This window comes from Myxocyprinus asiaticus, chromosome 19 (genome assembly GCF_019703515.2).
Source record: "Myxocyprinus asiaticus isolate MX2 ecotype Aquarium Trade chromosome 19, UBuf_Myxa_2, whole genome shotgun sequence".
NCBI classification, from domain to species: domain Eukaryota; kingdom Metazoa; phylum Chordata; class Actinopteri; order Cypriniformes; family Catostomidae; genus Myxocyprinus; species Myxocyprinus asiaticus.
The window spans coordinates 15,883,289-15,907,599 of NC_059362.1; the positions used below are offsets into that span (position 1 = coordinate 15,883,289).

General features: G+C 39.4%; 1 pseudogene; it reads left to right on the top strand.

Moving 5' to 3' along the window:
* Positions 1–1,836: 1,836 nt before the first annotated feature.
* Positions 1,837–17,333, top strand: LOC127410481 (histone H2A deubiquitinase MYSM1-like; annotated as a pseudogene).
* Positions 17,334–24,311: the final 6,978 nt, after the last annotated feature.

A 24,311-nucleotide genomic window follows, 5' to 3' on the forward strand; every position in this document is an offset into this window, starting at 1 on the left:
TTGTAAAAAATGCATGTGAATCCCTAGGCTAATGATGGCAACAAAAGTTAATTAGAGTCAGGAGCTGGCAAAATTGGAATCCAATTAATCAAACAAGATTGGAGGTGTGGGTTAGAGCTACTTTGACTTATAAAAAGCATTCAAACATTTTGAGTTTGCTATTCACAAGAAGTATCTGCTAACGTGGACTATGTCTCACAAAAAAAGAGACCTCAGAAGACCTACGATCAAGAATTGTTGCTTTGCATAAGGCTGGAAATGGTTACAAAGTTATCTGTAAGAGCTTAGATATTCATCTGTCCACTGTTAAATGGAGACTGTGGCTACTCTCCCTAGAAGTGGCCGTCCAGCCAAGATGACTGAAAGGGTAAAACGCAGAATGCTCAATGAGGTAAAAAAGAACCTCAGAATGACAGCTAAAGACTTGAAGGAATCATTGGAACTGGTTGACATCTCTGTTCACAAGTTTACTATACGGAAAACATTAAACAAGCATGGTGTCCATGGCAGGACACCACGATGGAAGCTCTTGCTTTCCAACAAAAACATTACTTCACGCCTGAAATTTGCCAAAGACCAACTTGACACTCCTCAACGCTACTGGGAAAATGTTTTGTGGACTGATAAAACTAAGGTTGAATTGTTTGGGAACAACACACAGCACTACATATGGTGTAAAAAGGGCACCACGTACCAACATGAAAACATCATCCCAACGGTGAAGTATGGTGGAGGAAGCATCGTGATTTTGGGCCGCTTTGCTGCTTCGGGGCCTGGATCGCTTGCCATTAGTGAGGGAAAAATTCATTCTAAGTTTAGCAAGATATCCTACAGGATAATGTCAGGGTGGCTGTGCAGCAGCTGAAGCTCAGTAGAAGTTGGGTAATGCAGCAGGACAATCAGCCTAAACATTGCAGTAAATCCAGTACAGAATGGCTTCAAAAAAAAAAAAAAAAGAGCCTAGACATTAACCCAATAGAGATGCTGTGGAATGACCTAAAGAGAGCAGTTCAAACAGACATCCTAAGACTATGGCTGAGCTGAATCAGTTCTGTAAGGAAGAATGGTCCAAAACTCCTTCTGAACTTTGTGCAGATCTAATCCGCAGCTACCGGAAACACTTGGTTGAGATTATTGCTGCCAAAGGGGTTCACTTATTTTTCCACAGCACTGTGAATGTTTAATGGGATGTGTTCAATAAAGACATGAAAGACTATAATTGTTTGATTTGTTAGCTTAAGCACATTGTGCTTTGTCTATACTTGTGACTTTGATGAAGATGAGATCACATTTTATGACCAATTAATCCAGAAAATCAGCTAATTCCATAGGGTTCACATATTTTTCTTGCCACTGTATACAGTATAAAGTATTTTAATGTTTACGCATTGGCCCCATTCACCTGCCTTACTGTAACCCAGATTTTTCCCTTTTTTTTTTTTATTGTTTTTTTTTTAGAAAAGGAGGGGCAAGTCAACATTTATTTTTGTGGTAATAAACATTATGCCACAAATGCTGTTGATTGAGGTTAACTTGAATTGACCTGGAATATTCCTTTAGTGCTATTCACACTACAAAAACACTAATAAAAAGAATAGTTTACATGTCAGCTAGAACCTCAGGATGAATGTAAAGGGCCACGGATGACTTCATTCATTGGCTCTGGATCCAAATAATACTGAAATTTCTTAAGTTAAAGCAAGAGTACTGTTCAAATAAGAATTAAAAGAGGAGGAGAAAATGCAGGCCTTACCCAGACCAGAAACATAGATGATAAGGCAGAATATAAAGCTCTGTCCTTTGTTTTCTGATTTATTTTCATAATTTATTGCAAATATGAGTTGGCCTATGTCTCAGGTAAGTCCATCTCCCTAAAAAAAAAAAAAAAAAAAAAAAACTAAATATTCCTTTTTAATATAGAAAGTAAATAATTTATTAAATGTGTCATGTTGTTTTATTCTGCACACTTGGTTACTATGTACCTATAGGTTGAGATGCTAATTTGACTATGTAAGATTAGTTTTAATATAATTCATAACAGTTGTTTTTAACCCATGTCATTAGCCAAACATCCTAAAAACCATTAACATTTGTGATTTTCTAGGAGAAAGAGTAATTTATTCAAACTATAAACACTATTCATGGGTTTTCACACAAGTTTAATATCTATTAAAGGGAAAGTTCAACCGAAAAAAAAAATCTTTCATCATTTACTCACCATCATGCCATCCCAGATGTGCATGAATGTTCTTCTTCTGCAGGACACAAACAAAGATTTTTAGAAGAATATCTCAGCTCTGTCAGTCAATACAATGTAAGTGAATGGTGACCAGAACTTTCAAGCTCCAAAAATCACATTAAGGCAGCATAAAAGTAATCCATATGACTTTAGGTGTGGGTGAGAAGCAAATCAATATTTAAGTCTTTATTTACTGTAAATGGCCACTTTTACATTCTGAAAGTGTATGGATTACTTTTATTCTGTCTTTATATGCTTTTTGGAGCTTGAAAGTTCTGGTCACCATTCACTTGCATTGTATGGACCGACAGAGCTGAGATATTCTTCTAAAATCTTTGTTTGTGTTCTGCAGAAGAAAGAAAGTCATACACATCTGGGATGGCATGATGGTGAGTGAATGATGAGAGAATTTTTATTTTTAGGTGAACTATCCCTTTAACCATCTTTTAAACTCTAAGCACAAATTCAGTGTATTGCACCAGTGTGCCTTAAAGCAATAGTTCACCCAAAAATGAAAATTTGCTGATAATTTACTCACCCTCAGGCCAGGAGTTTTTTTCTTCATCAAAACAGAATTTAATACTTTTAGGATTTCATTTCAGGCCTCCTCCTCCTCTAAACAATGCATGTGAATGTCCTCCATTTCTTGATGATCCAAAATGCATATTTAGGGTGCATCAAAATAATCCACACAACTCCAGTCGACAAATAAAGTTCTTCTGAACGCAAACGATTGATTATTTTGAGAAACAAAACAATACTAATATACTTTTTAACTACAAATGTTCGCTTCCGTACATCTCTGTGACGTGCGCTCATGAGAAGGATGACGTAAGCTCGTTGGTAAGGTCACACGTCAGGTGGAGGAGGAGTCAGGGACGTGTCATTACTCAGATACATCTTGGATGCCCTGAATAAATTATCAGCAAATTTTCATTTTTGGGTGAACTATTCCTTTAAAGCGCGCAGCAGCAGCAGTAGCAGCATCCTGCCAGTGAGCGGCGCTGTGAGAAACACACTCCTCTAAATATCTCATCTCTCTCATGTATCCGCAACAAATATGGCAGAGGAGTGTGACGTTGTTGACGTCGAGGGAGATGAATGTGATGAAAGAGTCGGGAGGAGTTCATTCATTCATATTCCGCGTTGTGGGCAATATTATGGACTCGTGCTTTGATAGTATTAAGTGGACGATTGTTCAAAAGTGAGACAAGAGCGATAGAAAAGCGACAGACAGAAGAATTATGAGCTCTTCCACTGTTATGAACACATTTACACTAGTTTAACATGATGAAAGACACTTTCAGCAAAGTGAAGCTTAATACACTATAGCTTAATGTAACTATACAGCTTCAGTGTATACTATGGACTTCTAGTACGATGTATTTATCAGTAACTGTAATGGCACATCAGACACTTGTTATAGGAGAGCCAGTGTTTATCTTTTAAAACATTAAGTTAAGACCTATTGATAGATGGGTATGCTGTCGATTACCACTGACAATAATTTCGATTAGTCCTTCAGTTTATAACAAAACAAATATCGCTTTTACATATGCACTTACTGTATAATGAAAGTCTATGGGGCACATGATAATACATGTGATAAAATTGCTTGCTAACTTTGTACAAAGTTAACTTAAAGGAATTTTCCGGGTTCAATAGAAGTTAAGCTTAATCGACAGCATTTGTGGTATAATATTGATTACCACAAAAATGCATTTTACATTTAAAAAAATAAATAAAAAAATAGAAGCAAAAATCTGGTGTCCGAGAAGTACTTACAATGGAAGTCAATGGGGGCCAATCCGTAAACATTAAAATACTCACTGTTTCAAAAGTAAAGTCACAAGACATAAACCATATGCATGTTAACATTATATTAGTGTGATGAAATCGCTTGAGAGAACAGACAGGCCATTGAGAGCATGCTACAGGAGGAACTGTATCCTTCACTCTTCTACACTGATCTTTTTTTTCTTTTTTTTCCCCGCAATTTGGAATGCCCAATTCCCAATGCGCTCTAAGTCCTCGTGGTGAAGGAGTGACTCGTCTCAATCCGGATGGCGGAGGACGAATCTCAGTTTCCTCCGTGTCTGAGACCGTCAATCCGCGCATCTTATCATGTGGCTTGTTGAGCGCGTTGCCATGGAGACATAGTGAATGTGGAGGCTTCACGCTATTCTCCACGGCATCCACACACAACTCACCACGCGCCCCAACGAGAGCGAACCACATTATAGCGACCACGAGGAGGTTACCCCACGTGACTCTACCCTCCCTAGCAACCGGGCCAATTTGGTTGCTTAGGAGACCTAGCTGGAGTCACTCAGCACACCCTGGATTCAAACTCACGACTCCAGTGGTGATAGCCAGTGTCATTACTCGCTGAGCTACCCAGGCCCCCTACACTGATTGTTAACACTCATTTTGTTCACATTTCAATAGATGTGATCATTCACTAAAAGCATGTTGCTGTTTTCTTAATAAATAAAGATATTATTTTGGCAGTAAGAAAGCACCAAAGGTGGCATGGACTAATGAGAAGACAAACGTCAAAAAGTGAGCTTGTTTTACCTGTTTATATTCATTATATTTAAACAAATAAAAATTAATTCAGTAGAAACTGGTGTGGTTTTTCCTTCAATTTTTTTTTTATAGGTCATTGGTGAAGAGTTCTGGGGTACGAACTCGTTGGGCTGAAGAAGAAATGGATCTCTTTGAGAAAAGACTGGTATGTTTTTAAATCCCTTTTTTTGAACTTTATCAAAGGTCTGAGAATATAAACAATGTTCCCTCTCATGAAATGAAATAAATAGTAGCTTCTTTTTTTGGTTTCTAGGCTCAGTATGGCCACAGGTGTACCAAGATTGCCAAGCTAATCGGCACTAGGACGGTTCTACAGGTGAAGAGCAATGCTAGGCAGTACTTCAAAAATAAGGTATGACGTCTTCAGCCCAAATGACCATATGAAGAGTCATATGTCCTCAGTTCAAATGGTTGAACCATCTGTAATGTTTATGCCTGGCAATAAAATCAAAATCAAAATATTAATAAGTGCAGTCTTGACCAACACAAAATAGATATCGTTTGAAAGCTTAGAAGCTGCTCCTCCTCTGGCTTTTATGACGGCCTGAATTCTTTGAGGCATGGACTTCACTAATGAAAAACAATATTCTCCATAAAGCTCGTTCCAACTTTCTCGAATAGCGGTTGACAGATCAGCTTGTCATGGATCAATTCTTTCAATTTCCACCATACATTTTCAATCGGATTGAGATCGGGACTGTTTGCTGGCCATGTCATTGAGTTGATATGCCTTTCCTGAAGAAAAGCTTTAACACTCTTTGCTCTATGGCAAGATGCATTATCATCTTGAAAAATGACTTCATTATCACCAAACCTATTTTCTATCAATGGAATGAGGAAAGTGTTCAAAATTTCAATGTACACCTGTGCATTGACTGTTGAGGTAATGATTGCCATCTCCCGTTCCTTTACTTGACATGCAACCCCATATCATAAATGACTGGGGAAATGTGATTGTTATCTTCAGGCAGTCATCTTTATATGTTTCATTAGAACAGCACCAGATAAAAGTTCCAGCATCATCACCTTGGCCAATGTAGATTCGTGATTCATCTCTGAATATCACTTTCATCCAATCATCTACACTTCATGATTGCTTCTCTTTAGCCCACTGTAGCCTTGTTTTCTTCTGTTTAGGTGTTAGTGCTGGTTTTCGTTTGGCTTTTCTATATGTAAATCCCATTTCACTCAGCCAATTTCTTACAGTTCTGTCACAAACATTGACTCCTGTTTCCGCCCATTTGTTTTTCATTTGTTTTGTTGTGCATTTTCTATTTTCAAGGCATATAGCTTTGAGTTTTCTATCCTGATGCTTTGACGTCTTGCTTGGTCTACCCTTATGTTTTCCTTTTATAATCTTCCCATTTTGTTTATACTTGCACCAAAATTTAGACACAGCTGACTGGGAACAACCAACTTCTTTTGCCTCACTCCGTGTTGGATTTCCTTCTTGAAGGAGTTTTATAACCCTTTCCATTGTTTCAAACGACAACTCTCTTGTTGGGGCCGTGTTTCCTTTCAGTTAGCCATGTCCAACAGCTGGATAAGGTCTGTAAGCACTCTCTTTTAACTGCAGAATAGTTTGCATTTTTAGACTTGTGGTGGTATTTGTTTTAGAAATGCAAATTACAAGGTGATTCCATAATTTTTTCTTCTACTTGATCTGGAAAAAAAATATGCCTTTAAAATAATGTAAATTAATTTGTTTGAGGGATGTTTCACGAAGCCAGAATGTTCAGCTATTAAACAAAATTGTTTTGTGTCAAATCTGTGATTTGTTTATTTGCTACAAAGTAAAGAAGCTGGGTGAATATCCTCTAAGAGTGGTGATTCCATAATGTTTGCCAGGGGTTGTATTTTCCTTGAAAATGCTTGATTTTTTTTCTTTAGGTTGTTAACTTTTATAAACGATCTAAAATTATTTCAAATTTGAAATAGGTATTATACAGTTGTTATGTTTGTGGTGTCTCGACAGTGCGAGAGCGCACGTGCGCCACTCTGCATCTTTCTCTCTTGCTTTGATGTCGCGCACATGAGAGTACAGCACGCCTCCACTGTGGTAGATTGGCACCAAAGAAATTATACCTGCATCTCCTGCTTCCATCAACATGATGGAGTGCCATTTCAGTGACAGCTGGCTGGAAGAGGAGAAATAAAATATCTCTTATGCGGAGGAGCGATTAACAAAAAGAAAATCATATGTCTAAGTGTGCAAAAAAAAAAAAAAAAAAAAAAGACGTCAATGGAAGTTTGCACTTATCAGCACTAAGCCAAAGACTTAAAACTTGAATTTACATTAGGATAATTTACAATCAATATGTAATATTGCATGAATATTTAAAAGTACGGCAGAAAGTCATTGTATATTAAATATGTTAAATATAGAGCAGAGTTAATAAAAATAAAATCAAAACTGCGATATGGCCTTTGCGATTTATTAAACCCCCAAAAGGCTGCAATTTTATTAAATAAATGTACTTATAATCTGAATTAAGATGGTCTAAGAACAGCCACTGTGTTTTCAACTGTCTCAGCGGCTCATAAATGGCCCAAACAAACTCGGTTTGATAAGCAGTGTTACATGTTCTAAGGACTTGTTGAATGTGTGCCTCAGCCTGGGTGTATACAATTATCCCTGACATATTTTAGCTCTCAGAAACAGCTGAAATTACTTATTTCTGCTGCAGATGTGCATTTTTAGAGGTGTGATTCCACATGCATCTCATATCTCATCTCTGAATAGCTAGTATTTTACAAAGCAGTCTTCTTTTAGCCTTTATTTGTGTTGTTTTGCAGTGCACAAGGAAGCGTCGCATTTGGGACATGTGGGGGAATTGGTGTGATGCTAAAGTTCATGGTGGGTCAGACATATGAGGTAAAGGATCTCCAAGAAACCTGTGGCCCTTCACGGAATTGAAATATGCTGTAGTCTATAGAGAAGATTCAGTTTATGACCTGCTACAGCTAGTGTTTTGAAACAATGGTTTCGTGTCTCTATAGTGGTGCATGGAAGAAGCAATTACAGGTTGTTTAAAAATGTCCTCGTGTTTGTTCTCCAGCATTTGAGTGCAGAGGAGCTGGCCATCATGAGAGAAGAAATTAAGAAAAAAGGACAAACTCCCTGTAACATCTGGAACTGATCATTAATACTTAATACTCTCCCTATATAATTCCTTCTCCATGTCTGTTTGTTTTCTGCAGATATTTTGATCCATTCCAGCTTATTCCATGCAAGGCATTTGGAGAGGAAATGCAGGTAGTATTACCTTGGATCTCTGATATTTCTGCTCTGTTGTCAAAGATTAGTACAAAAGACAATTCGACAACAATGAAAAAAAGAAATTCAGTCTAACTTTATTATGCAGTGTTGTCATTGGTGTTTCTTTTTCTTTTAGGAACCATACAGAGTGATAGTTTGTGCTGAGGCCATTATCGTCATGGATATAGTAAGTGTCGAGTGTTGTTGGTTTTGAAATATTGCCCTAAATTGACTAAAATTAACCTCCCATTCATTCCTCAGTGTTTGATCATTCTGTACTAATAAACAGACCGTTACCAGCATGCTCATGTGTCTATGGGAGAAGTGATTGGCCTTTTAGGAGGGACATATGAAGTGGAAGAGAAAGTGTTAAAGGTAAGTAAATTCATTGTCTGATTGGCCAAACAATTGATTGGTTCTGTTTGTTCTGACACACAGACTTCAGCTCCCTCTTTCATTGGTTCTTTGGCTGTTTATTAGGTGCCATAGGACACTCAGTTCAGTAAATGTATGACTGCTAAGGATGTGTAATGTTGGGCCTCATGTATTCAGATAGAAGACAAAGGCAGGCCTAACACAGTCGTAAAAACCTAACTCAAGCCCCCACATTCCAAGTCGTAAATTATACTGATAAAAATCGCGCCAAAATCAAACGAAGGGAGTCCAAAACAGACTACAAATCCCATGAAGCCTTGCTCACTAAAGGATCGAACTCTCAACTCCTATTGGATGAGGCACACAACAGAACGTCCCTCAAACATGACATCATCAGGAGTTGAAATACCTCTGAAATGCTTCCGGGATTTGCTTCCAGCAACTTTGTTTGCAGTGTGTAGACGCAGCTCATCGCTGCTCTCAGGTGCAACCTCGTGGCACAAGGAAGTAACGTCCGACTTGAAACTGTGGCCATACAATCTTCATCTCGCTGGACGAGTTGAGATTACTCTGTGTTCAACCGAACACTCTAACGGATCCGAAGGAGACCGCTGAGCAATCCGCAACTTCATCCGTTTGCCTGCAGAAGTGAAGAGATTAAAGATTTCTCTTCCATCTTCAATCAAGTCGACATTTCTGAGTTCTCTGCCAGCCCGCCGAGAATCAACAGCCGTGCTCGCCAACAGAGCGAGGAAACGGCCTCCCGTCATCACCCGAGCCTCAAGGAACCGGGTCGGAATTAAAGGACGGATGAACATACACTCTGTCCTCATGTGGTTCAAGTAAGAGGTTTACGTCTGGGCAGAGATAGAATATTATAGTGTGTTATTCTTGTGTTTCAAGGTTTTTGCTTGTACAGTTTATGGACCACCATGTCCGTTCATTATTAATACTCGGTATTAATTATCATGAATTTGTTTTGCTGTATTGTGGTCCAACCAAATTGGACTGTTGTGCATTTTCGCCATCGCGGGTGAAACCGGCAAACTGAGTTATCCATTAAAGAGTCAAAGAACGCGGGACTTTTACGAGCCATCCACCGCGTCTCTGAGTGATAAACTAACAGCTGCTTTCTCTCCCACGATCACGAAATCGGCTTTGGGGCCGTCACTTAATTCTCTCTCTCTCTCGTACTAACCACACACACACACACACCTTATGTGTTATAGGATTATTTTATTTCCATATCTAATCATATCACTGTTTAGTTTGTAGTTGTAAGTCGGAAGTTTATTGACTGCATTGTATTAATTATTAATTGATATTACTGCATAAATAATCTTTGTTTATATTACAAAGAGAAGTGTTTTGGTTTGTTTTGCATACGCCTGTGTCATGCTGATGGGATGTCAGTGCTCGGATTCAAACCTTCATGCATTGATTTTTTTCCCGAAAATCGATATTCTTCGGATGTCGATTTTCCTAAGAAAACAATCTAATATTGAGACTGTTATACTATCTGGTTATTAGTCAATGTTCTATTGATTTTAATAATGAATAATTAACTTTGATAATTATTAATTATTGCTACTAACCAAACTTGCTCCTAAACGTAGTACACTACATTTACTGGAGCCCCATATGAGGTTTTAATGAGTTAGATTCAATTAATTAATTTAAAAATTAATTAATAACTAAAGAAATAATTATTAATTATTTCTGATAGTAACACTGATCTAAACAACCAGTAAAGCCCTACATAATAATTGGTGCCCCGTGTGAGGAATCCTACGTGCCAGTTCTGTCACAGTGTGTATGCAAAAGAATCCAAATTAATAACTTGAATCATTACTTCAAAGTTTGGTTCTGTTTGACAATTTACTTTTCAAAACTTGCCAAACATAAGCCAGTGTGGTGTGAAAGTGCTCTTAAGAGTGAATTAAGGGTTGGTAAATTTACTATAGTCTGCTTAAAATCTGCTGTTGTTGTTATTTAACTCCTAACGCTTTCATCTAAATGTTACAGAGAGGTGCCAAGTCACTTCATTGACGTCCACTAAAGAGAGAACGCAGTGAAATTTGCACTGAAATTGTACTGAAATTACATAACAGTAGACAGTAAGCCACAGGTCGAAGCCTCTCACCTGTGCGTTCGTGTCAGCATTATAGAAACTGTAAAACAACAAACTATCAGAGCCACTGTCACAAGAATTTTTACTGCCCCAGTAAAATGAGTCACCAATCGCCCTGCGTGACTGGAGCTGAAGCTCCACAGAGGATAGTCGACCCAGCACTGCAAGATGTAGTTGCTGCTGTCCTCCGTCTCTCCATAGAGGAGAGAGATAATCTTAACGGCTACAATATTAGTCGTTGTGATGAAGCATTGCAGGAACTAGTTGATTATGTCAACAACCTGGTCGGGAAGCCAATGCGCACAATCCTGGAGCTTGTGGGCCAAATGTTCCTTCTTCATCACCGCAAAACCCAACTGCAAACGGCCGAGCACCAGGCCCAGCTCACCCAGCTGCAGTGCAGCTACCAAGCGGTGCAGAGGGAAAATCTCAGCCTGCACCAAGAAATCAGGTGCACCCAAGCTGAGAAAGTCCAGGCACAGGAAGATAATGCCCGGATGCAGGAAGAAAATGAAACCCTGCGCAGGCAGCTTCAAGCTGCCCAGCTAAAAGTAGAGTCAGATCAGGTAAGTGCAGCTGAAACGCACCGCACGACATCTGACATAGAAGAGGGCCCCCTTTTTAGCGATACGTGTAGAAATGTGCCCCTGAGAAACCCAGGGACACACGCTAGGAGCCGAGCTGCCCCTAGTGGTACAGTCTCTGACTTCGTCCTCCAAGACACCTTTCAAACTCCTCCAGCGGCCCGCTGGTTAGATGCAGGTGCCCCTCCTTACAGTTGCCCTCCTCAGTCAGTTTTCAGTCACGCAACCGTGCATTTCAAACTGACTGATTCCACACCACGGAGGGGGGACATTTATTTTCAAGCACAGAGTGGTGTAAGCGGCTCGAAGATCCCATTAGCCAGGGAGCTGTACGCAACCCGGGGTCCACCCCCACGCGTTGACTGGACTCCTTCCCCACCACAAAGGGGAGGAAGTCGTCCTCATCGCTACAGTGCTCCGAGTGACTATGGTGTTTCGGATGACTCGGACGACCCGTGGTCATACCGACACCAATGCTTGCACATCCAACATCTCGAGTCCCTCGCAGGGGACATAGAACGCTTTGACCCAAGTAATCGAGATTCAAACATCGACAATTATCTTAGGGAAATTGAGCACTGCCTGATTGACTTGCCTTATGCTTCGTCGCGTGAAAAACTCAAGCTCATATGGAAGACCACGGTAAGGAGTGTCCATGCGTTCATGGAAACGCTACCGACTGGTACACGAAACCGCTACTCAGCTCTGTGTAAAACCCTACGCGAGGAGTATTCACTGTATATCGACGAAGCCTCCGCTACCATAGCTGCTTTCGCCATCACCCAGAAGAGGCACGAGCCTCCGCGTGAGTATTATAGACACCTGAGAACCACGTACTTCCAAGGAAGTAACGCACCAGGTCTGGAGGAGGAACGAGCTTTCAAGTCTCTTTTCCTTCACAACCTCCATGAGTGCGTGTGATATGACGTCACGATGCACTGCAGAATGGGCAACCCCACCATGCAGGAAATCAGAAAGTACACGCAACTGGCATGGGAGACACGCGTGCGCCCTGCCCGTGGGCATGAAGGCAACGCCAGAGCCCTGGGGATCCAAGCCTCATATGCAGACCTAGCGCTTGAAGGCAACGAAATGCCTCACGTTAAGGTGAATGCTAGAACAGGACCCCAGAGGCTCCGATCACCCTGCCAGCAGGGTAGGCAACAGAACCAGGGGGGTGGTAACCAGACACACCCGCAGGGTCATGGCAGGCCTAAACAACAAAACGTTCGCCGGCCGAAAGGAAATGCGCGGTTCGAACGAAAACCCAAACAAGAAGGTGAGTGGGTAGGCAAGGTTTCAAATCCCCTCAGAGAACAAGATTTGAGAGAGGAAATGGAGAATATAAGGAGACACTTGACTGAGTTAGTAACTAAGCTTGACGTGCTCCGTTTTTCACCAGGTCCGTCGACCTCCTCAAAGGAACACGGCACTGAAACCCCGTCAGTATGACTAGATGATGTACCCCCTCCCGTTAAGGCCAAAGTTTACTTTGTAGGTCGGGAAAAGGGGAACAGTGTCCAAGTTGCTCCCCAAAACAGTCACTCCTAACATGCCACACCCTCCTTTTCTGATCTTTTTGGGTGATCTGTACCGTAAGGGCAATGCCTGACACATGGGTCATTCAGCTCCCACGCACTACTCGACACCGGTTCCAAAATAGTCTAATGGGTTCCAACACCTTCGCAGAGGTGGCTAGAGCAAAGCTCTCCCTTGGCAAACCATTATAGACAGAGACCTGCAACGTAAGCATCACAAGCTACACACAAGATAGGTCGTCTATCACAAAACGGGCCTGGATTGACACCTTTCAAGGGATGTCGCTAGTACACCCTGTTTACATAAACATGTGTACCAAGACAAAGTACATTACTTGGGTTTGTCAAAACGCAACCCCTTTGTTAGAGAGGTGACTAACTACCTCTGCGGCCTAAGAGCCGAATTCCCTGAACAACTGTCATGGTAGCATGTCCATCAAAAATGAAGGAACTGAGACAAAGGTAGAGCGAGCAGGCAATCGCTGGCTCGTTAACACACCAGCCACCAAAGTCCCAATGTCATAAACCGCCATGATACAGCCACTAAACTAAGGCTACCAAACCAAACGGTGTTCTTAATGGTTCCCCAAGGAGCCACCGTGCACATTGACGATATTGTCCTCCATCATCTCAACGTCGACAATAATGACGCAGAAATTGAGATCATGGACGCATTTAGAGGTCACAGCCTCACCGTTGATGACACCCTTCAACAGCAGCTTCAGGCTGAAGGGATGAAATTAGTGAAGTTCAGTCTCAAACCGACTGGCTTGACCACTATATTTCATAGTCACATAAGCAGATCGTCATCTTACCGAGAACACCCTATCAGTTTGGTTGCCCTCTGGCTCCTCCTTAGTGGTTGGATCATCATCGCAATTATTGCACTCGCCATGTACAGGTACATGATAGTAACACTGATCTAAACATCCAGTAAAGCCCTACAGTAATGTTTGTGTGTGTGTGTGTGTGTGTGTGTGTGTGTGTGTAGATCTCTGCAGCAGAACCGTGTAACAGCCTGAGCACCGGTCTGCAGTGTGAGATGGACCCTGTCTCTCAGACTCAGGCCTCTGAGCTGCTTGGGGTCAAAGGTCAAAGTGTGGTAGGTTGGTACCACTCTCACCCGGCCTTTGACCCCAACCCCTCCCTCAGAGACATTGACACTCAGGCCAAATGCCAGGTAACAGATCTTTTGTAATGTAGTTGGACTGCCACAGTGGAGTTTTGTTTTCTGATAGGATAATATCTCATATTTATATCTCATATTCTCTCTGTCTATCTTGTCTGCAGAGTTATTTTTCTCGAGGAGGTGCTCCATTTATTGGGGTGATTATCAGCCCGTATAACCCTGATAACCCCTCCCCCCTCTCTCAAAGCACCTGTCTGTTGGTACAGGAGGAGACCAGAGCCACTGCACCTCAGAGTATGTTATAGCATCTCTCCAGGAATACAGGGATAGTTCACCCAAAGATTAAAATTTTCTCATCATTTACTCGCTGAATTTCTTTCTTCTCCAGAACACAAACAGAGATTTTTAGAAAAATATCTCTGCTCTGCTCAAACTTTGAAACTCCAAAAAGCACGTAAAAGTAATCCATACGACTCCACTGGTTAAATCCATGTCTTCAGAAGCAATATAATAGCTGTGAGTGAGAAACAGATCAGTATTTTAGTCCTTTTTTAACTAGGCTTGGAATCGATGCTGTTTTTACGTATCGATAATCTGAAGATTTTCATGATGATTATCGATATATATTGTTTTTTTTTTTCAGATATAAATAGGGCTACTTGTTGCACAATAGTCTTTGTCTTTTCAAACATACCTATTTCTCAACCCAACATTGGTAAATTGTGAGTGGCAGGGTAAATTAAAGTGGGTGCACACCGGACGTGTCTGGCGGACGACATGGTGCGTTCTCAAGTCGTAAGTTTCTCATTAAATTCGACCGAAATCATTTTTAAAGGACACAGATTATTTACTCTAGTCATTTCTGGATGATTTATTGTGTATATATGTCTTCATAGAGCCTACACAATATATTTTCAGTTACAAGTATGTCGTTTTGTGATTTGACAGCTTGAATAAAAGACCTATTCTAGGCTACATATAGGAGTATTGCGTAATGAAAGTTGGCATTTCTAATCGTTCAGTTTGCACAGTTACATCAGTTTCATACACGAACCTGCAAACTCATCGATGTCAATTTGTTCATTCTTGAAGTACAAAAAGCTTCGTAACTTTGGACTGCCATCAGCCCGTGATGTTTGTGGTATCTGTGCCTTGTTAATTCCGTGACCGGCTTCAGTAAATATTATGTCGCCCCTTGTGGTCTCCTAAAGCTATTACGTCATTACTACATTGAATGGAAGGCAAGTGGCAGTGAACTGAAAGCAGACAAATTAGGCTTCTAATTTAAATGTCAGCTGATGTTAATCTATCAATGCCTCATAAAGATATCGATAAAATAACATGCCGATCAATAATCTTTATATCTATGTTTTATGACATCCCTATTTTTTGCTGTAAATCTCCACTTTGACCAGCCTTCATATGGCGTTCACGAGAGGTCTTCTTTAGTTTTTTGGCAGTTTGCATTCTTTGTGCATATGGCCACCTACTGGGCTGTTGTGCAAATATGATTTATTTATTCTTTTCCTTTATCCCTCTTTTTTTTATTTCTCCTCCCTGCCCAGTAAGTGGTGATGAACGAAGAATGCTAACCGCTAAAAACAAAAGAAGAACTCTGTCCTCTTGTGAATGCATATAGGAGGGCTGGTCAAAGTGGAGATTTATTGTTAAAAAGGACTTAAATATTGATCTGTTTCTCACCCACACCTATTATATCGCTTCTGAAGACATGGATTAAACCACTGGAGTTTTATGGATTATTTTTATGCTGCCTTTATGTGATTTTTGGAGCTCCAAAGTTCTGGTTACCATTCACTTGCATTGTGTGGACCTTCAGAGCTGAGATATATATATATTCTATTTTAAAATCTTCATTTGTGTTTTGCAGAAAAAAGAAAGTCTCACATCTGAGATGGCATGAGGGTGAGTAAATTTAAAGGAGGGTCGAGTCGAAATTAATTTTAACATTATGCCACAAATGCTGTCGATTGACCTTAGCTTGCACTGAACTGGAATATTCCTTTAATAAATTTGTGTTTTGTAAATGTTTAATGATCTTAGTGGTAAGAACAAGATTCATAACTGTTAAAGAATAAATGAACAGAACAGCTACAGCTGAATCTTTGTCTGTCCTGTCTGGTGATTGATTCTGAACTATATGTGAATAAGTATATTGGTTATGTTTTAGAGCTTCCATATCGGTTTGACATCCAGAATTCATCTGAGCTTCCTGATTGGTCAGAAGTGATGAGAAGTGCAGAATGGGTGGTGTTCAAATACAGGCACAGTCATGGGTGAGCTGTGTGTTTCATGTATTTATTTATGTGTTGGCAACATTCTCTTTGGCTGGAAGAGGGGAGAAAAAAAGATCTGAACTGTACAAAGTATACTCTAATGCATGAATTATGTATGACATCTTCTGATTTTGTTCATTCTTTCAAGAGTGTACCAATGAATAGACTTTTCCGTAGAGACTCTTCTCTCACTTGTCTGGAAAAGGTAATATGTTACGTGAAAACAACCTCCAAGTATCTTGTCTCAGACTTTCATGGCATTCCCTCAGACACTTGACAGACCGTCTGAGCTCAGCAATGGCTAATCTGATTGTTTGGTTGTCACACACTTTCCGGTAGTCAGGTGCACGTTTTTATCAGTCTGCTGGGAAACGAAGTTGTGTTTACAGGTTCCTAGGCTGCTACAATGGCCGCAGAGATCAGAGTAACTGCAGAGTGGACCAGACTTCTAATTATCATCCGTCTGTAATATTGCTGAAACAGCAAATTATGTCTTTGTAAACATTGCTATAGTTTCACTGTTATGCCATACTACCACGAAGGGTTTACAAAGTGTAGCATTTTTAATTTAATTAATTCAGCATGCTAATTTTCTATTAAATAAAAAAATATGCATCTGTCTTGTTTGTCTGTCTACAGATGAGACTTACCTGCTGCAGACTGAAACCTTGTTTCAAACACATTTTCTCCCTGAGACCAGCTCCTCCACATCTTATTTTCATGAACCAATAACAGAGCCCCATTTACTGCCATTCTCCAGCTCTGAGCTAGTCAACAGCAGCCATGTCACAGATGAGACAACTATTACTGAAGAGCAGTGCACTGTTGAGTCTGACAGCCAAGATGAATTGTACACTACAGGACCTGTCATCCATATTATAAGCTGAAATGATGAAGAGGATGCACCTGTTACACAGTTTGTCAGTGCAGAAATTGTGTAAAGAATTCCAATGAACCTGAAAACCTGGATGGAAGGACTTACCATAAATAAATCTGCTATTGCAGAGGATGAAAAGACATTTGTAATGTATAGACGCTGTACAATACTTATATTTCAAAACTGTGTATGTAACATTGCTTTAATGTAGATTTTTATACTATACGTAATAGAATTTATCCATTAAAGTGTTATCTAGTTTTCATGTTGAGTATAAACATATTAGTCTGAATAAAGACAACAGTTGCAAACTGTTCAACCACAAGGCTGTCTTTAATGTACTTATTTTAAGTTCACAACAAAAAGATTCGGGGGAAAAAAAAACTATATATACACTATATTGCCAAAAGTATTCGCTCACCCATCCAAATAATTGAATTCAGGTGTTCCAATCACTTCCATGGCCACAGGTGTATAAAATGAAGCTCCTAGGCATGCAGACTGCTTCTACAAACATTTGTGAAAGAATGGGCCGCTCTCAGGAGCTCAGTGAATTCCAGCGTGGTACTGTGATAGGATGCCACCTGTGCAACAAGTCCAGTCGTGAAATTTCCTCGCTACTAAATATTCCACAGTCAACTGTCAGTGGTATTATAACAAAGTGGAAGCGATTGGGAATGACAGCAACTCAGCCACGAAGTGGTAGGCCACGTAAAATGACAGAGCGGGGTCAGCGGATGCTGAGGCGCATAGTGCGCAGAGGTCGCCAACTTTCTGCAGAGTCAATCGCTACAGACGTCCAAAGTTCATGTGGCTTTCAGATTAGCTCAAGAACAGTGCGTAGAGAGCTTCATGGAATGGGTTTCCATGGCCGAGCAGCTGCATCCAAGCCATACATCACCAAGTGCAATGCAAAGCATCGGATGCAGTGGTGTAAAGCACGCCGCCACTGGACTCTAGAGCAGTGGAGATGCGTTCTCTGGAGTGACGAATCACACTTCTCCATCTGGCAATCTGATGGACGAGTCTGGGTTTGGTGGTTGCCAGAAGAACGGTACTTGTCTGACTGCATTGTGCCAACTGTGAAGTTTGGTGGAGGGGGGATTATGGTGTGGGGTTGTTTTTCAGGAGCTGGGCTTGGCCCCTTAGTTCCAGTGAAAGGAACTCTGAATGCTTCAGCATACCAAGAGATTTTGGACAATTCCATGCTCCCAACTTTGTGGGAACAGTTTGGGGATGGCCCCTTCCTGTTCCAACATGACTGCGCACCAGTGCACAAAGCAAGGTCCATAAAGAAATGGATGACCGAGTTTGGTGTGGAAGAACTTGACTGACCTGCACAGAGTCCTGACTTCATCCCGATAGAGCACCTTTGGGATGAATTAGAGCGAAGACTGCGAGCCAGGCCTTCTCGTCCAACATCAGTGTCTGACCTCACAAATGCGCTTCTGGAAGAATGGTCAAAAATTCCCATAAACACACTCCTAGGCTGGAAAGCCTTCCCAGAAGAGTTGAAGCTGTTATAGCTGCAAAGGGTGGGCCGACGTCATATTAAACCCTATGGATTAAGAATGGGATGTCACTTAAGTTCATATGCGTCTAAAGGCAGATAAGCGAATACTTTTGGCAATATAGTGTGTATGTATATATATATATATATATATATATATATATATATACATACACTGATCAGCCACATTAAAGCCTAATATTGTGTAGGTCCGAAAAAGTTGGGACAGTATGAAAATAAAAACAAAAAGTAGTGGTTTTGTAAATTATATTCACCCTTTGCTATATTGAAAGCACTACAACTACACATTATATGATGTTTTACCCTGTGAATTTCATTGTTGTTTTTTAATGTACAGTAATTTCAAATCAGATGATTGCAACACGCTCCAAAAAATTTGAGAGAGTCGAGTGTTTACCACTGAAGACTGTCTTTTGAAAACTTTTGTTAAGTTTAGAAAGTGGAATTTTACCCATTCATCCATTATGCAGGTCTACAGCTGCACAATTGTACGGGGTCTTTGTTGCCATATTGTGCGCTTCATAATGCGCCACACATTCTCAATTGGAGACAGGTCAGGACTGCAGGCAGGCCAATCTAGCACTCGCTGCTTATTCAGCCAGTATGTGGTTTGAAGTTGTCCTGCTGAAAATGCCGGGATGTCCCTGTTCATGATATCCATTACAGATGAATGATGTTTTTTAAGATGGTGATGTCTGAGGGATCAGAGATCACGCGCATTCAGAAGTGGTTTTCGTCTTGCCCTTTACGCACCGAGATTTGACCAGTTTCCATGAATCTTTTAACTATATTGTGCACTGTAGAGGGTGAAATGCCCAAAATCCTTCCAATTTGTCTTTGGGGAACATTGTTCTGAAAGTGCTGGATTATTGGCTGAAGCATCTGTTGGCAAATTGACAAGTCTTGAACGAACCTTGCTCTTGAAGGACTAGGCTGTTTTTGGAGGCTCCTTATACAGTATACAGTATTATGACACAATTTCCTCACCTGTTTAACATCTCCTGTTCCACATCGCCTTGTTATTTCAACTCGTCAAATTGTTATTAGTTTTAAATTGCCCGTCTCAACTTTTTTGGGTGTGTAGCAATCATCTGATTTGAAATTACTGTACATTTAAAAAAGAACAATGAAATTCACAAGGTAAAACATCATATGATGTGTGGTTGTAGTGCTTTCAATAAGCAAATCTAGTTTTTTACTAGCATTTTTCATACTGAATTACATGTTTGTTTGTTTTTTTTTTTTTTTTTTTTTTTTTTTATCAACAACTGACTGTAAAGAACAGAAAGGGTATTAAAAATGACATTAATCAATGACAAATGGATTGCGTGGATCTTGTCTTTGGACACACACGGAATTAGTCAAACCAAATTTTTACTCTCAACACGGTGCTGAACTTCTTCCCCACAACATTACACTGTATATATATCACTGGTGAGTGAAATCTTTAACATTTACCAGCCAGTGGTTAATCATAGACATTTTATTCGCATAGCGTGAAATTTGTTTGCATATGTGAGTGATTTACATGCATTGAAGAGGGTTGTCTCATAAAGTAAAAGGTCAATCTTGGGATTAAGATTCGATATCAAGATCTTAACATGATCGCGATACATCAGAAAATCGATATTTTTTTACCCAGTCCTATTTATATAATGTATTCTTTTTATTTGGGGGCCTTTTTCTGCAAATATTGATATATGCGAGTAATTGTGATGAATTTGATTAATTAATTGGCATATTATTTAATTTTTAGATTACAAATTTGAATTGATTGACAGCCCAAAAAAGATCCCTTTTTATATATTTTCTCTGATGAGCTACATACTGTATAAACCTTTCTTCAACTTAATAACACTGTCATAACAAAAGATTAGACTGTTCTTAGGTCACTGCAAATTATTAAATAAAGTCTTGAGACACAATACTGATTACTAGAGAGAATTACTCAGATTTTACAGCTACAGTAGAATGATTAATGTGTGTGTGTGTGTGTGTCAGAATGGAGAGGTATTTATCTTTACAGGTATGCTGGAGGCTGTAGCAGACATCCATCAGCTGACCTTTATACTGGGACATGAGATGGCACACACTCTGATTGGTCATGCAGTAAGTCCCGCCTCCACACTGTCAGACCACTACACAGAAACAACCTATTGGACCTTATTTTTGTCACTTTGTCCAAATCTATTTTAATCCAGTAATTAACTATGCTGGAAGTAACATAACCACGAACATGCTATTTAATGTCTTGCTAGTTTTTCTTGAGGTATATGAGGCAGTCTCTTCCTTTGGGTCAATCTGGTTTAAATGTAAATGTATTTGAGTATTATATGTTCTGCTATCAGCACCCTTTGTCAGATGGTTGTGGCATTTATAGTTTAAATCAAAATAAATTTGTACTTTAGCTTTCCCTTATGTCGTTCTCAGCTTTTTTTCTGGAAGTAAAACGGCCTTCATTAGTTTCAAGCATTTAATTTATCTTGATTTTGCTTGTGTCATGTTTTACTTTCATCTCTTCTCTTGGTTTAAATGAAGAGAATGAGGCATCCTGTCTCAGAGGCACTAAGCGATGTTAAGGGTTCAGTTTAAAGAGATGTTTTTAGTTTCAGAGTGGTTGCATCAGTGCGCGGTTGTAGGTCTTGTAAGGGTGGCGGAATGAAGAGCTTAATGTTGGCAGTGTGACTGCACTGTACTGATATCAGGGTTAACATGATACTGCTGTAAATGACTAAATTGTTTCAGTACATTTCTCAATGATTAAACATTGGGTGTCAGCAAAGTTTCTTTTAAGCCAAGTCAGTTCACTCTGAGGCCATCTTGACCGCCATATTTTCCCTGTATGTAATAATAGGTCAGAGCAATACAGCTAAAATTATATTCAGTATAGATCTCAAAATGTATATATTTACTCTGAAATGGCTTAGAATGGATTTTTATTTCAGTGAGAGCAACCATCATTTTAACTAACCAGCCATTATTGCCAACTAGATTTAAAATGTTTAATGCGTAAAGTAAAATACAGTAAAAATCTAGTTAAGAATAATCATTTTGTTTTTCTCTAAATGAACACAAGGAAAATTTTTTAATCATCTTCATTTGTGCTGTGTGCAAAGAACCTGTATATATTTTTTACTGAAACATTGTAGTTACGTTGAACCATCTGTCATTATATACTCAACCTCATGTTGTTCTAAACTTGTATGATTGTCTTTCTTACCTTTAGAACAATGTTCATGCTGCTCTTTTTTTTACATGAAAAAAGTGTCTGTCAGTGGATATCTTAAAGGCCCCGATATACTTCCAGAGAAGTTCTTTTTCATTCTTCATTCAGGGGTAAAAAGAGCCGAGTATAGTACGGTATACTGTTTGTGAACATTCAGACACTGGCCACACCACTGTGGGAGGCTTTTAGAGAAGCATTTAAATATGAGGACGTTACTTGTAAATCCTTTAAAATGTGTTATCAATGACTTTCTGCCTCATTCTATGAGTAAAATTCACATGAGATCAGTAAAAGAAGCTGTTTTAACCACTCAATGATGATTTAAAGTAGAGGTGCACCGATACCATTTTTTGAAGGCCGATACAAGTACCAGTTACCTAGTTTTGGGCATCGGCCGATACCGAGTACCAATCCGAGTAGTTTTGTGCTTGTATATGTATGGCATTCTATATGCATTTGATATCTTAATATTGCCAATATTAGCGTTTTCAGTCATTAAGAATGACAATTCAAGACCGATTTAATATGATGTAGCTTACCTTTAAAAGTATCCCAGCTAACACGTACACATTATTCATGCTTTATCGTTGTTGTTTTATCCATATTGTTCTGTACTGTTCTCAGTTTGTTGCATTGAGCCTGACTGAGTTCGAGGTCTGTTCGATTGCTTTATACTGTGTTGTTACTGGGCTGAAGTAAAGTGATAGACAGTAACTCCCATCACTTTACACATAACATATGACTTTTGGATTTACGGTGTTTATGGCAGGCACGAGCAGAGCCCTTCTGAAAGTTTAGCCTTCAAGGTTAGCATAGAATAGCGTAACGCTGCGGTCCCATAGACACTCTATGGGCGTACACTGGCGAGGAGACAAGGGGCCGTTCTTTTGAATGGATGTCTATGGAGAAGATGCTTCACGACATTAAATGAATGAATGCTTTTTGTGAGGTATTTTAATGAATTGACTGCCTGTCCGCTAATCTTAAACATGATTTACACTAAATAATCTGTTTGGTGTAAACTGAGTTTCATATGATAAAATTGCGATTTATTAAGATATTTTACGACATGTAGGTATCAGATTACAGCTCTCCCCATTAATTTGTATGGTATTAGAAGCATAATGCACATGTGCAACCACGTCATTATATTAATGTACTCGTACTCGGAAATGTGAAATGACACCGATACAGAGTAGGAGTATTTACCCCCCAGTATCGGTGCATCTCTAATTTAAAGTAATATATATGCAGTAGAAAATTTTTAATTTATCTTGTTTAGATTCTGCACATGAGTGAATGGGCACTTGAGAGTATTTGAGTAGAGTTTGAGTTTTTTAGTGTTTTTGTTGAATACTGACTGAAAAACTTATACAAAGTGGTAGGTGGAGCCTCAGGTCACACATACCGATGACGTGGACCAATGGCAGCAAGAAGATATTTAGCAGCCAGTAAGAAGTTTTCCTAAAAGTTCGCCCAGGTGAAATGAATGCAAAAACACCTTCTTTTTGGCCAGATTTTGTTCTAAATGATGCCATATCTTCGTTTGAAGTATATCTGGGCCTTAAGCCCCTAAAGTACAAAAAGTACCAAAAAGCAGTCCATATGACTTGTGCATTATATTTCAAGTCTTTTGAAGCACATCTTTGTGTGAGGGACAGATTGAAATTAAAGTTAATTATTCACTATTCACTCAATTGTGAAAATTGTATACAAAGAGGAGCTTGGACATTCAGCTAAATATCTCCTTTTATGTTCCACAGATGAAAAAAATTATGAAATGGGTCTGAGGTTGAAAACAAATGGTGACACATTTTTTTTGGTTTTGTGTGTATTTATTTATTTATTTGGTGAACTATCCCTTTAAGTGCACAATAAAGTATTGGAATAGACTGTATGAACATAGAAAATGCAAATTTACATAACCACATTTTTAAAGGGAATACCTGAGAGTGCACACACACCAATATAAGAGGCCGTGTCTGCCTCTATAAAATATTTTTCATAATAATCAACAGTAGTGTAAAGTAACCAAGTACAAATACTTTGTTACTGTACTTAAGTAGCTTTTTTCAAAATTTATATTTTACTTGAGTATTTCAATTTTTTGCAACTTTTACTGCACCACATTTTTTAGCCAAATAAATACTTTTTACTCTGATACAGACCCTCCTGTTACTCGTTTCCCTGATTAAAAAAAAAATTTGTTTAATTTTTTGTGAAAGAAAGCAGAGTGGAGTGGCATATAAACAGTGATTGTGTTTGACAGCAGTGTGAGTACAGAAGTCTGCGTCTGACCAGCGAGGCACATTTTTATGAAGGACTATATTTAGAAGGTCTGAATTTAAATAAGCCTAAAAAATGCTTCCAAATGCACAGATGTGATGCAATTTACCCTAGCTGTGAACAAACCTGATGGTCTAAATGTATTCATCACTGTATATAAGCCACAGGATACAAGGAAATAAAAGAAACCATGGACTCTTCTAAGAAGTTGTGAAATACTGTTTTTCACCACATGATTTTCTTCATTCCTAAT